The sequence below is a fragment of the Polypterus senegalus genome, unplaced genomic scaffold (genome assembly GCF_016835505.1).
Source record: "Polypterus senegalus isolate Bchr_013 unplaced genomic scaffold, ASM1683550v1 scaffold_546, whole genome shotgun sequence".
NCBI lineage: Eukaryota > Metazoa > Chordata > Cladistia > Polypteriformes > Polypteridae > Polypterus > Polypterus senegalus.
Window position 1 is genome coordinate 201 of NW_024385956.1, and position 16,234 is coordinate 16,434.

Consider the following 16,234-nt stretch of genomic DNA (forward strand, 5'->3'; position numbering starts at 1 on the left):
AAGATTCACCCTGTTTGGTGCTTTAACATACTGTGTTAAAAAACAGTCACTGATTACTTCTAAACACTCTTGCTCTTGTGCTCCTCCATCTGCAAAGTTATATCAGTTAATGTCTGGATAATTAAAGTCCCCCATGACTATAATATCTCCCTGTAAACATGCCTTTTTAATATTACTAAAAAGATGTGTGTTGAAATTACTGTATGAATTGGGTGGTCTATAAGACCTCTTTCCCTAATATTTTCCAGATGAAGCCACATGGGGCTCATCATCCAACTGAAGAGGACTTGCATTTATATTCTGTTTGGCATAAATACTGTAGCAACTTTACCTCCTTTTCTGTTCTGTCTATCCTTCCTAAACAATGTGTATCCCTCTATATTACAGTGCATCCGGAAAGTATTCACAGCGCATCACTTTTTCCACATTTTGTTATGTTACAGCCTTATTCCAAAATGGATTAAATTCATTTTTTCCTCAGAATTCTACACACCACACCCATAATGACAACATGAAAAAGTTTACTTGAGGTTTTTGCAAATTTATTAAAAATAAAAAAACTGAGAAATCACATGTACATAAGTATTCACAGCCTTTGCTCAATACTTTGTCAATGCACCCTTGGCAGCATTGACAGTCTCAAGTCTTTTTAAATATGATGCCACAAGCTTGGCACACCTATGCTTGGCCAGTTTCGTCCTCTCCTCTTTGCAGCACCTCTCAAGCAGGTTGGATGGGAAGCGTCGGTGCACAGCTATTTTAATATCTCTCCAGAGATGTTCAATCAGATTCAGGTCAGGGCTCTGGCTGGGCCACTCAAGAACATTCAAGAGTTGTCCTGAAGCCACTCCTTTGATATCTTGGCTGTGTGCTTAGGGTCGTTGTCCTGCTGAGAGATGAACCGTCGCCTCAGTCTGAGGTCAAGAGTGCTCTGGAGCAGGTTTTCATCCAGGATGTCTCTGTACATTGCTTCAGTCATCTTTCCCTTTATCCTGACTAGTCTCCCAGTTCCTGCTGCTGAAAAACATCCCCACAGCATGATGCTGCCACCACCATGCTTCACTGTAGGGATGGTATTGGCCTGGTGATGGCGGTGCCTGGTTTCCTCCAAACGTGCGCCTGCATTCACACCAAAGAGTTCAATCTTTGTCTCATCAGACCAGAGAATTTTGTTTCTCATGGTCTGAGAGTCATTCAGGTGCCTTTGGCAAACTCAGCCGGGCTGCCATGTGCCTTTACCAAGGAGTGGCTTCCGTCTGGCCACTCTACCATACAGGCCTGATTGGTGGATTGCTGAAGAGATGGTTGTCCTTCTGGAAGGTTTTCCTCTCCACAGAGGACCTTTGAGCTCTGACAGAGTGACCATCGGTTCTTGGTCACTCCTGACTAAGGCCCTTCTCCCAATTGCTCAGTTTAGATGGCCGGCCAGCTCTAGGAAGAGTCCTGGTGGTTTCGAACTTCTTCCACTTACGTATGATGGAGGCCACTGTGCTCATTGGGACCTTCAAAAGCAGACTTTTTCTGTAACCTTCCCCAGATTTGTGCCTCGAGACAGTCCTGTCTCGGAGGTCTCAACAATTCCTTTGACTTCATGCTTGGTTTGTGCTCTGACATGAAATGTCAACTGTGGGACTTCTATAGACAGGTGTGTGCCTTTCAAATAATGTCCAATCAACTAAATTTACCACAGGTGGACTCAATTAAGCTGCAGAAACATCTCAAGGATGATCAGGGAAACAGGATGCACCTGAGCTCAATTTGAGCTTCATGGCAAAGGCTGTGAATACTATGTACATGTGATTTCTCAGGTTTTATTTTTAATACATTAGGAAAAACCTCAAGTAAGCTTTTTCACGTTCTCATTATGGGGTGTTGTGTGTAGAATTCTGAAGAAAAAATGAATTTAATAAATTTGGAATAAGGCTGTAACATAACAAAATGTGGAAAAGTGATGCACTTGAATACTTTCTGGATGCACTTTACATTCATCCCTATCTTTATTACTTAGCCAGGTTTCCTTTATTGCTATAATATCATAATCATGCTCTGCTCCATACAGCTCTAACTCATTTACCTTATTTTTGATACTTCTAGCATTAAGGCAAACTATTTTTAATGTATTACTCCTTCTACATTTAAATGTTTGCTTAGAAATTATATTACTGTGCATTTTTATTTCTACACAATTGTTTGTACCTCCATGCATAGATCTAAACCTGGCCTGTCGAAACTCCCTGCCCACCAATCCCTAGATTAAACAATCCTTGACTAGCCTACTCATATGCCTCCCCAATACATTGGAGCCCTTCAAGTTTCAGAGTAACCCGTCATGGCAGAACAGGTCCCATCTGTTCCAAAAGGAGTCCCGATGCCTAAAACATGCACCTTCGACCTTGCACCAAGATTTGAGCCACGTGTTAAGCGTTCTAATCTCCTCAGTCTTACTTGGACTGGCTGTGGCACAGGCAGAACTTCAGAAGACTACCTTGTCAGTTCTGTTCCTCAGCTGGCAACTGACTCTTTGAATTTGAATGGCAAAACTGATAGACTACCCTATGTTCCATCATGGACAATAACAACTGGATTCACCCCACTCTGGCCAAGAGCCTATCCACCCTTCAGCGGAGGTCCTCCACCTGTGCACCCAGAAGGCAACAAACCATTGAGACTCTCCGTCTCTGGAGCATGCCTGAGCTTCAATGCCCCTAATGATTGAGTCCCAAACTATCACTACCTGTCTCCATTCTGAACTAGTGGACCGCTTAAACTTTTCAATGGCGTGCTCTTAAGTTTTTTTGTATGCAGAGATTACATATAATGAAGGATTGGTGAACAGTTAAGTAGTAAAAGCTCACAACAAAAAGTAAAAACTGAAACTGCAATATAATTATTAACCTTTGTAATGGTAATTCCAGTCCAAATCTGTAAACATAAAGCCAGAAATACTGAAAAATGCTGGGACTCTTAATGTCCTGTTTTGAGTGTGCCCTATGTTGGACTGGCACTCTTTCAAAATCATTTTCATTTTTCACCTGTTGCTGTTGGAATGAACTCTGGACTCTATTGCTCTGCATTGGATTGACCAGGTTAAGGTTGGCATAGTTTTTTTTCTAAACCTTTTCATTTCAATACAGGGTTGTGGAAACCAGGAACAAGTTGGAAGCCAACCCAAGACAGAGAGGTTGACAATCCAAGATGAACTTATTTGTTGTAATTTTATTGAAGGAACACTAGTTATTGCTTTTAAGACTATCATAGATTACAAAAAGAAATTTACAATAAATGGAAATGGTCCATATTTTCCAGTTAAAATAATTGTATAATTTAAAGTGCTGACAAGCAAAATATTTGTAAGCCTAGAATTACAATTTAGCAAACATTTCCCTGAGAACTGTGCCATTTCCCATCATTCCCATGATTAAATTTGGGTCACACAGAGAATTAATATTCTGGATAATACTTCAAAAATGAACACTTTGCCCTGGACTGCCACTCAATTAATCTTTCTTGTTTACCGTTCTCATGAAGCAGCATAGCTTGGCGCCTGCTATTTGTCAACTTTGGGAAGGTTTACGATAAAAATGGGCCACTGGGACTCTGAGTTAATCACAAGGAAAAACAAAGCAAGAATGAAGAGTTTACTGATCCTCATTGCTTTCTTCATCAGCTCCAGCGTGGGTAAGTAATTTTCACTACTGGTGTTAAAGATATCGGAAGCTATTCAAATGAAGTGAGTATGTTCCTTCTATGTCACCTTGTGTTTTCTTGTCACATCACAAAGAATTGAATATTACATTGACTGGCAACTCTAAACTCAATCAGTGTGGGTGTGTCCACAAAAGTGACTGTGGTCAACTGGTGACCTTTCCATAATGACATTTCTGCTGATACCTCAAAGAGAGTCTGAAGCTCCTTGCACCCTAAATTCTGTGAAGGAGGTTTGATAGTGGATGAATATCTTAATTTTAATATTTTTGTCTTGGTAAAGTAATATATTACTCTACTTTCCCCTTTGTATTATTAATATTTAGGCATTGTCAAAATGCCTCACATCTCACAGACTTACCTCTGTTTATAAGGTATTGTACCATATAATTTCTGCACACCTTCCTATCTAAATTTATAACCTCAGGCAATTAGGTGTAGTAAAAGACAAGCAGGAGTTAAGTCACACTTTAAATAATGTATTATTAATAATATTCATAAATAATAACAATATGCAAAGTACATTTGAATATTGGCAACCATACAACCTGATAAAGGCTGATGTGTAGATTCAGGCGGCACACAAACTTAAGTTAGTTACTTAAAATGTCTCTACTTAAGTCCTCATTTTGGTCAGCTTTCTTCAGAACAGGCTGTCTAGCTGTGCTCGTCATTGTGTTGTCCTTTTCAGTTCATGGCGTGAGATGCTCCTTTTCAGTTGCTGAGAGAGAGAGGGGTAAAGCAAGAAAATTTATACATTTGCGTGTCCAACCCCTACAGCCAATAAGGAGTCATGGTACTTAAAGGCTGCTGATACAAGACAGTTCCAAAAAGCCATACTTCAGACTAATGGGGCAGAGACATCTTCATACCTGCCCCCAAAACCATTTGTTAAGGTAAAGCTTGCCAGCTCAGCAATCTGGCTTTCCCTTGACTGAGAGACCCTGCAGAGAATTACTTGCCAGACTTGTTTAGACACTTCCCCAACCCTGTCGTAAAATGCACTATCCTGACTTAGTCCCAGGGTTAAACATGAATGCTTCTCACTAATATAATACTAATATTATATTGCTTTGCCTAAGTTACAAATAAAGACATGCAAAATATTTATTAACTTGTATGCAAAATTTCACACCACAACAGATACCTTTTGGATTAATCTTGGAAATGTAGCAATGGTGGGGCTGAGTAAGGAGAAAGTAAAAGCATAATGCATTTAAACAACATCTGTTAAGAAATAAAAATAAAACACAATGGCAAAACTACATAGAAAGCACATATCTCTGACATCTTGATTTGTACAAGTCTATGCCAACTTAATGTGGAATATATTGTATTTTATTTGTAGCTCTGAATTGCCAGCAGGTGCCTGGGAGTCTGAAACAGATTGATGCTGGTCTGGGTATGGTGGTTGGTGTAAACAACAATAACAACATCTACATTCGTTTTGGCGGCACCTGGGTGCAATTGCCAGGAGCTCTGAAGCATGTCACAGTTGGCCCGGCTGGGCTATGGGGAGTGAACAGTGCCAACCAAATCTACAAAATAGTGAATGGAAATTGGGTGCTTGTTCCAGGTAGGAATTTTTCTTGTCAGATTTAAGCACATAATTGACATAAGTGATGTAAAACATTAGAGTGGAGACTGAGTATCTGAGGCAGAGTTTTTTCTCACCACATTTAATCTTATAATTGATATGAGGGATGTGAAAAGATATGAAAATGATTGGAGACGAGATTGGGAATTCAAGGTTTTGTTCAAAGGAAGATTACAATTCCTTCAAAGTCAGGAAGACAATGAAGTAATGGCAGTAAGTGGTTGCTATCCACTTATAGGTGCAATATTTCATAACTTAATGTAACCAATATTACACAACTTAAAATGTGTTGCATTTCAAAATGATCAGGAAAACAAATGAAGTACCTACAACAACCAGCAAATATGACGCTAGAATTAGTACAAATCCTTCTACAAATGTGAATCCCCAGCACTGGGACCATCCAGTAATGAACAACAGTATTCATTCCAAATAGTGGATATCTATGCAATTACTTGAAAACTGCAAATTAGATATTTCCACGGTCCCGCGTTATTTACATTTGTAGTCCAAGTTTCCTCCTACAGTTGAAATCTAAATTGGTGTTGATCCTATGATTGTGCATCAAGATTAGGTTTATCTTTCTCTTTTCTATAAGCAAGAAACAAGTGTTTCGGCATTCAAGATTGAACATTAAAATGCAGACTGTGATGGCAGATCTTTGCTTATATTTGCTATGCTTAGGTCACAAAACCTATTTGAAATGTATTAATGTTTTCCTCATTAACTGCAGGTTTGCTTAAGCAGATTGATGCAGTAGGTGATCAGTTTGTTGCTGGTGCCAACATGAATAATAATGTCTACTGCATGGGGAGGAATGGTGCCATGGAATTACAAGCAATCAATCACCTGCTCCATGGGAACTACTGCCAGGAGCCCTCAAGTATTACTCTTGTGGCCCCATTAGCTGCTGGGGTGTCAATTCTGCCAACAGGATTTATATAATGAAAGGAGTGACACCTACTATTTGCACTGGCACTGGACAGTGGCAGCCTATCCAAGGCATCTTGACAATGATTGAAGTGAGTGTTGATGGCAGTGTATATGGGGTGAATCCTCAAGGAAATGTGACATGCAGGTAAGTCTTCTTCTGCTCACTGTTCTTCAACCAGGCTGAAAATCAATATTATCGTTCTTTTTGAAGCTTTCAAAACCTTGCTGTGTTAGAAGGTTGAGTGAATCCTTCTGTACTTGTGCTGTAAGAATAGGGCACGTGTCTCCGAAATGAGTTTTGTTATATTATTAGTGTGCTTACTGTTTATCAGACATACCTTTTAGTATTTAAATGTATATAACCAGTTATATTTCTGTTAACCAATATGTGTATTACTTTGTTTTCCATGTACTATGAGCATTTGGCAAGGGCACAGGCTTTTAGGAAAATACAATCCTTTCTATTTTCTGTAAGAGCAATTAAATCTATCTTCCATAAAAAGGTGCTACTTGCCCTGTAGAATAATGAATAACTGACAGTCCTCTAGAGTTTTAGATCTGCAAGCCAAACCGAATCACCTCTGTGCTCTTTTCTTAGGGATGGAATAACTGACATCAATCCTGCAGGAACTGGCTGGACTCAGATGGTGATAAGTGGGGCTTGCCAGCATGTGAGCTACGACCTTGGGCAGTTATGGGTAATCAAGAATGGTGGTAGCATCTGGACCTGTAGCTGAAACCTTTAAAATGATCATTTGTCTTAAATCACATCTAGAAATACTTCTTCTGAAAAACTGCTCTGTAATCATTGACTAGATTTTTGGCGACCCATTCTGTGTCTTAGTAGATATACTATAATCATTTCTCTCTCACTGATCTTTGGGAACTTCAACACTGACAATTCTAGGCTGCTCAACTTTTCAACACCTGATTACTGTACAATGATGAGGTCCCATTAGTCCAGATAATCTGCGGTCTCAATAACTCTGTAGATCTGCACAGTGACCAGCATTACAGTAAATCAAAATGACTCTAAATTTCAAGAACTGTTTTTTTCTCTGTGTATTTCCTTGGGCATAAACCCATTCATAGTGTACCTTAGTAAAATAAAGCATATGATTTAAAAGCATACTTATTTAATTTATTGTATTTCATTTTAACATTATGCCTTTACAGTTACAGTGATTCTAAACATAAAACAGAGCAAATATTATCAGTAACCCCAGAAAAACTGAAATAAAAATAAAGCAACTATTTGGCTGTTCTAGTTATTGTAAAGGAGACACTGAAGGTGAAGGTGAAAATGAAAAGTGGAGACACATGCAGTGTTAATGGAACTTCAACTGAAACGTCTAAGATCTAGAGCCAGCTTGGGGACAGTTTCTTACAAAGACTATGAAAAACTCTAAAACAATGCTTTAGATTGTGATGGACTGTCCTTGTTTGGGAAATTCAAACATCTTCAAACACCTCCATGAAATAAATATTATTTAAAAGCAAATGTGTATCATATTATCAAATTATTGCATTTTGTTTTTACATTCTGCTCTTCACAGACATAAGGCAGTGCAGATATTATCAGTAACCACAGAAAAACTGTAATCTAATATATAAAGCAGAGTCGATGTGTGTATGTATGTTTGTTTGTCTGCCATACAAATCTGCACCGGGTGTCCGATCAGCACCAAACTGGGGATGGGGCTCCTTTGTGACCAGGAGAAGGTAATGGGATATGTTTGGTTTGGAAAAAGTTTGTGGTAGACCGTGAGGCACCTTTTTCACTGACACAACGCTCGGTGCATGTCCCCGTACTTATCATCGACAAGATGGTTGCACATTGCAAGAGATTTCACTGCAGCGCCATCTAGCGCAGCTTTGGTCTCTGTGCATCGCTCTTTACCTATGTTTCTTTAAATTGCTAAGAGATGGCAGAAGTGTCCAAATATGAGAAAGTTGACTGCTTTGATTGGGTGAAGAGGAACTGCCATATGGATGTAAAACGTGAATGACCCAGAAAGCATGACACACCCGCATTTCCGCACGTCACACTCCCATATGCACTGATAGTGCTGTATTTCATTCTCCAACGTCCATTATATGCAAGGACGTTTGAACAGGGACTCGCCTTAAAAACACACCATCCTTCCCCCACCATATTCCCCAAATGCAGCACCGATTGAATGTCACTTCTCTCTGTAGTTACCATCGCCAACGTCTGTTAGATGGCATCACGGTTCAACACAGACGCTCCTTACTAACAGAGCACCCATCCCCACCATTTTTCCCAGTACGGTTTCAGTGCTACTCTTTCTCACCAGCTTTAGCTGTATTTGTGGTGCTATTTGCTCGCTTTCCCTCTGACAGTATGATTTCAGTGTTGCTCTTTCTGACTGACTGGTGTTATTTATTCACTTTCTGACGTATTGTAAATAACGTAAATTCATCTCACTGTAGTCTTATTCCGTATGTAATACTATATAATACATTATAATTGTCCTGCTTTCGCTAATATACCCATGCCACCGAAAAAAAAAAACGTAGAATTGGAAGGTCCACTTCAGATGCCACAAGAAAGTTTATTTCAAGGGCCTGAAACGCTACAGCACACAGAATCCAGAGTGGAGGAACTTACAATAAAATGTCAATCAGAAAAATGTTTGTTCTAATTCTATGTTCTGTTTCTTTCATTTGGGAAATTCACCGGTTATAGATTCTTACTCCTGCTATAAAACATAAAGCAGCAATTTGGCAGCTCTGGTAATTGTAAAGGAGACACTGAAGGTGAAGCTGAAAACATAAGGAGAAAATGAAAGTCTGGACACATGCAATGTTGAGGAAACCTCAGACTGAAAGTCTGACAGATCTAAGCCATCTAGACCGTTTCCAATGGACTATGAGAAAATACTAAAGGAATTCTCTAGATTGTGATGGACTGCATTTCTTTGGACAATTCAAACATCAGTTTCAATTGTCAATCTGCTGTGCTTAATGGTAATTCTGTTCATTACTCAATTACCTCATTCTAACCTTGGAAAATTAAGCTGCTGGTTTCTGTAAAATGAGGCAGAACACACCTGCTCAATCTTTAAACCATGTTTAATTAATCCTTTAGTTACCTTTAAAACTTCAAAAATTACTAGTTTATGTTGCCAGTAATGTGTATAACAATGACCAGAGATAGAATCCTTATACAAACAACCATGCTCACATCCCCAACTCACATTTATAGAGTTGCCCCAATTTCCTTCCAGCTGTGGTCTACAGTAGGCTGTTCCATTAAAAGCAAACAGTTATCTTGCTGTAAGTAGGTATCAATCACTTAGGAAAATGTCAGACTACTCCCATTAATGAAAGCCACGGGCTTATGCATGTAAATTGCAAGGGCTGTACCCAGGCTTTTATTGGTGTTACAATCTTCTGCCACCAGCTGGGATTCTTGGTTTGTATCTGGGCTCGCCAATTTCACAAACTGCACACTCACCATTCCATGCATATGACACCCCATCTAAGTTGTGCCAAACTATTACATTGTTTTGCTATCTTCTATATTAGATAGGCTCAAGAAGCCAGATTAGTACTTTTTTATTCTGTTTTGCCATAGACTATTTCTGTCTATATAGCCCTAAGTATCCCATTTCCTGAAAACACTGCTAAGTACTATCCTACAAATTTAATTTACCTAATACCTTGTTCTGCACACTTTAAATGGTTTGTACTATACCTGCTATCTAATTTAGCAGGTTTAATCCTAACACCCATTATCATACAACTTGTATCCTAATGTTGTATCTACTGTAATGCTAATGCAAAATTTCCAGTACATTAATATTGACATTTGTTCCATCTTTCTGTGTCAAATATTGTTACACAAATAAAATTAACATCCATCATAAAACAATAGTTATTAAAAAATGGTGCATTTTACTTGTTTAACAAGTTTATACAATATCTTCACCTTATATTAATGGATTTAAACATTTTGTCCTGAGTGTCTCTATTCTCAAAACACTTGTTATTTACCATACCCTAAGTTTACCACCATTCTTCATAGTTAACAAATTTCCCTTTATGTTAAATCCCATATTATTCATTCTATTATTAATATCGATAACCAAAAAAGCTTACATTTTAACTGGCAAGTGATAATGTGATAATTACTAATGTAATGTTATAAATGCTTGTAATCATGTTTTAATCTCTGATTAACAGTTCAAATTACATATAATCATTAAATCCTTAAAAGCATTGATAGGTATTAAAAAGTATTTATCTAAAAATACATACTCTTACACACTGATTTTACTCTAAATCAGGGGTGGGCAAACTACGGCCCGCGGGCCACATCCGGCCCGTTGTTCTTTTTAATCCGGCCCACCGAAGATTGGTACAAAATTGCCCAAATCAAATCATATCATAATTATGACTGCATTCATTTGACCTTGTCCTGTAATGCCAGGCGTTCCACCAGGTGGCGCATTAGGCGCAGTGATACATTGACTTGATTTTGCGGAGCCCGGGTTACTCTCTGTTATTACTCTGCTACTGCTCTGAACCCATCTGCAACAATGAGTGGGCCAAAGAAAAGAAAAGTCGACGGTGAGTGCCGAGTGTTTAATAAGGAATGGACAACTAAATACATTTTCACTGAAGTCCTGTCAAAGGCTGTATGTCTTATTTGCCAAGAAACCGTTGCGGTTTTAAAGGAATAGAACATCAGCCGTCACTTTTCCACCATGCATGCTAATTACGCTAACAACCTGTCAACGCAAAAACGGACGGCTACCCCTCAGAGGTTGGCATCTAGTTTGCAGGCTCAGCAAAACACCTTTATCCGACAAACTGCCATCTAAGAATCAAGCACGAAGGCAAGTTATGTGCTGACATTCAAATTAGCAAAGCCCAGCAAGCCTTTCTCCGAAGGGGAGTTTCTCAAAGAGTGCATAGTAGAGACAGCAGGTATCGTGTGTTCTGAGAGCAGGAACAAATTTGAAAAAAATAGCTTATCACGCAGGACAGTGGCTCGCCGTGTTGAGCTAATTGACGAATACTTAGCTAGCAAGTTAAACAAAAAAGCGGAGTCATTTACATTATATTCCTTGGCACTGGATGAAAGTAATGACATAAAGGACACCGCTCAGCTTTTAATTTTTATCAGAGGGATTTACTACAATTTTGAGATAACGGACGACTTTTTGGCCATGGAATTCCTAAAGGGGAAAATGCGGGGAGAGGACTTGTATGACAGCTTGTTGGGGGTCATCAATAGGCACAAGCTACCTTGGAGTACACTCACCAACGTTATCACAGATGGATCGCCAAATCTGACTGGAAAAAACGTTGGGTTGCTCAAAAGAATCCAGGAGAGGGTGAAGGAGGACAACCCTGAACAGGAGGTAATTTTCTTACACTGCCTAATCCACCAGGAAGCACTTTGTAAATCCGTATTACAGCTTGACTACGTAGTGAAGCCAGTTGTAAAACACGTGAACTTTACTCGCGCGAGGGGACTTCAGCATCGTCAGTTTATTAAGTTTCTTCACGAAATTGACGATGATCACTAGGACTTGCTTTACCACTCCAGTGTCCGCTGGTTAAGTTTGGGGAAAGTATGTCGACGAGTGTGGGAGCTCAAACAGGAGATTATCTCATTTTTGGAGCTACTTGAGAAAGCTGACGATTTTCCTGAGCTGACTGACACAGATTGGCTCTGTGATTTAGCTTTTGCTGTGGACATACTGACACACATGAATGAGCTGAACGTGAAGCTACAAGGGAAAGACCAGTTTGTGCATGAAATGTACACAAACGTCAGAGTTTTCAAAACCAAGCTAGCTTTATTCTCAAAGCAAATGTCAAACAACTCATTCGCTCATTTCCCCACACTGGCTACGCTGATAGAGGCCCCTCGACTTGTGAAAAAATACACGAAATCACTGGACTGCCGTCGGTTCTCTGATTTTGGAAAAATTTACAAGTCACTTCAGCTGGTGTCATGTCCCTTCACACAGGACCCTGAAACGGCGCCACAGGAGTTGCAGTTGGAACTTATTGATCTCCAATGTGACACCGTCTTAAAGGAAAAGTTCAACTCTCTTAAACTGGATGAGTTTTATGCTTCATTAAGCGCAGCCAAATTTCCAAACATCCAGAAGATGGCACAGAGGATACTGGCGTTGTTTGACTCTACGTATGTGTGTGAACAGACTTTTAGTGTGATGAACACCAACAAAGCACCCCACAGATCCCAGTTGAGCGATGAACACCTCAGATCTGTTCTGAGAATTGCCACAACAAAACTAACACCAGACTTTGATGCACTGGCAAAAAAGGGGGATCATCAACACTGTTCCCACTAAAAGTGAATGCAAATATTAACACTGTAATGCCTTTTTTATGTTTATGTTTAACATGTATGCATCTAGTGCTGGCCCGGCCCGTCTGTCAAATTTTAAGTCAATGTGGCCCCTGAGCCAAAAAGTTTGCCCACTTCTGTTCTAATTGCTGACCACATTATGCTATTCATATTTTTCTACATTATTCAATTATATTATCCCAGTTGCCATACAGGTTAAACTCATGTGAAAGCCACGGGGATGTACAGCTCCCCAAACCAAAACACAGACAGACACAGAAACGCACACTTCAGTGCACACTGCACAGTTGCTCCGGAGACTCACAGATTTTGGTCATACACATACGTGATGTGCGGCAGGCACTCGAAAACATCAATACAGGGAAGGCAGCAAGGATGTGTGCTCCAGGCCTGCGCTGACAAATTAGCGGAGGTATTCACACACATATTCAATCTCTCTCTCAGGTGTTGTCCCCTTGTGCCTGAAATCCACAACTTGTGAGCTGGAGGGCAGATCGCACCCCAAATAGATACAGACGCCCCTGGGAAAACCACAAACCCTGAAACACTGACTACCCTCACTTTGCTCCTTATCCTTGCACTATAACAGCGTAATACAAGCCTCAGCGTGGTACTCTGCCAACTTATAAGCCTTGCGCAGCGCCTGTCAGATTTGGAATTGATTGTTTGCTTTTATCTCTCTCCTCTAGCGAACTGTCATCTCTGACTTGTCATGGAGCAAGTTTAAGCTCATGTGTTTGCAGTGTTTGAATAAAAATCCTTCTTGTTTCTACGACCTCCTCTGTCTCTGTGCAAATCTGTGTCCCAAGCGTGACAAACTATTGTACCTGTTCCTAAAAAACGGAGCAAAACCTGTCTTAATGACTATCAGCCAGTCACTCTCACCTCTGTCATCGAAAAGTGCTTTGAACGACTGGTAATCACCCACATCAAAGCCTCCATCCCAGCTGATCTAGACCAACACCAGTTTGCCTATATCAGTCAAACAGATCAACTGAGGACACCATCTCTGTGGCTGTGCATGCTGCCCTCTGCATCCTGGAAAAGCCCAACACCTATGTTAGGATGCTCTTCCACGACTACAGCTCTGCATTTAATACCATCATATCTAACTAGCTGATCAAAGAACTCCATGCACTAGGACTTGCTCCATCCATATGCAACTGGTTACTGGACGTTTTCACCAACTGCCCCAGTCTGTCAGGTAGGACAAACATTCATCCTCCACCCTTACCCTGAGCACCGGTGTGCCACAAGTCTGTGTACTAAGTCCACTTCTCATGCACTCTTCACCCATAACTGTCAACTTATCCACCAATCAAACATTATTGTTAAATTTGCGGATGATACAACTGTCATTGGGCTTGTAACAGATAATAATGAAGCTGCATATAGGGAAGAGGTTCAGAATCTGACAGCATGGTGCAACACCAACAACCTGGTCTTAAATACCAAAAACACCAAAGAAGGTATTCTGGACTTTAGGACCAGTAAAAGGACCAATCACATTCCGATAACAACCAATGCAGATGCTGTGGAGAGAGTTTCCAGCTTTAAGTTTCTAGGAATTACCATCTCCAAGGACCTGTCATGGGCTGACAACAATTTGGATATAATAGGCATAGCACAACAACGCCTCTATTTTCTCAGGAAGCTAAGGAAGCTGACCTCCCCAGAAGCTGCTGCTTAATTTCTATAGATGCACTATAGACAGCATCTTAACTAACTGCATGATGGCCTGGTACAACAGCTGCCCCAAGGCTGCTAAAGAAATCCTGAAGCAGGTCGTAAAAACAGCAGAGGCCATCATTGGGACTGAACTGCCATCACTCAAACTCTTGTATAAGACTTGCTGTGTGAGAAGGGCCAAAAACATTCTCAAGGACAAAACTCATCCTGGAAATTCTTTGTTTGAGCTCCTCCCATCAGGCAGACACTTTAGGTCAATCCATGTATGCACAAACAGACTAAAAAATAGCTTTTTCTTATCTGCCATAAACTTTCTGAACTCTGAATCTCCTCAGTCTGAGATAATGTTTAAGTGAACATGTGCAATAAGCTATATTGGTATTGTGCAATATACTAATGTAATACAATATATAATATGTAATGTACTATTCATTAACAGGTGCAATAACAATTTATGCTGCTGTACTTTGAGAAATAATAATTTGATCTGGTTACTTGATCACTTAACACTGTATACAACATATTTGGAATTATTTGACTTTTCTTTAACGCACCTTGGGGCTATCACAAAAGTAATTTTGTTGTGTTACACAATGACAATAAGGTGCTTGAACTTGACATCACAAACGTGGAAAGCACTAAACACTCAGTACTCCTGCATAAAACTTGTGCGTATGGCTGCTATAGCTCTGTGATGTTATGCTGGCCTCACAAAGCATCATGGGGCGCTAGGAAAAAAATGCTCATCTGAAGCCATCCACATAATGAATTTCAGGAAAATATTTGGTGAACAAGGTCATCGGCTGTCCTGTCTTGGCAGGCAAAACACATAACTAGTTTCTTGAGTAAACCAGAAGATACAAGCAAAATGCAAAACAAACGAAAATAAACCAAAACAACCAAAACCCAGAGGAGAGTTAAAATTCACAGTAAAATAACAGGCAATAAGTTAAAAAAGACTTGAAAAGTAATCACAAGAGATGAGGCTGAGAGCAAAAGGCTGACCTTTCATCTCGTGTGCTAATGAACTCAGTGTCACAACCCCAGCAACCACGTCCACAAGATTATGTGAATGATGTCATGCCATTTTTGTGACCAAAAATGACTGGAAAAGCTGAGTAAATGTGGCAGGGCCTTTAGACACAGACAACTCCATTCATCTCTTCATTCTAAAAGCAGTTTTCAAAGTTGTTGCATTCTTCAAGCTGACCAGTTCAGTTTTACAAGACCATTAATAGACCTGTGGATGAGTTTATAAGTTTGTAGGTCATTATTTTCACATCAACAGAGTACAGTGAAATTATTCAACAAAGAATCTCTATGGGGCATGACACATGCATATCTTTAAGCAAGATGAGGCAGTTGCTTTTCCATTGCAATCGGAGTTCTGGGGTGCAGCTTTCTGCAGAGGCAAGTGCTTTGCGGTATTAAGGAAATGAAAAGCTCCACTAATCTGCCACATAGAGCCTATCTCTGAGCACTCTAAGCGTGTGTTATCCTGGTCACATCAGCTGATCTCTCTGTGTCAGCTTCCACTTTCTCTGCGCAGCATCTCCACTACAGCTCCATTTATTTCATTTTTCAGCGCCGAGGTAGCTCCTTTTCTTGTGGGCATTTTCATAAAGCCTGCTTTTGCATTATTTTTGGGGTTTTATACTTTCCAGTGTTGAAGGTGACTCTTTCAAAGTGACTTCTACACCTTAACTAACATTTCTTCATCAACGTTATTTCTCCTTCTGTATACCGCATTTCATTAAAGCCTGCTTCTCAAACTATGCTATAATTTTCAAGGCACCATTCACCTTTGATGATGACTCTGTCACTGTGCCTCCTACATAGTTACTCCTGTGTCCGCTCACACCGCATTTCCACTATTGTCATGTCACGCAATCCAAAACTTAGATTTTTTCATCTTTTATTTATTTTTTAATTCTCGA

General features: G+C 39.9%; 1 pseudogene; it reads left to right on the forward strand.

The window, feature by feature from the left end:
* Positions 1 to 3,597: 3,597 nt before the first annotated feature.
* Positions 3,598 to 6,972, forward strand: LOC120522487 (annotated as a pseudogene).
* The last annotated feature ends 9,262 nt before the right edge of the window (positions 6,973 to 16,234 follow it).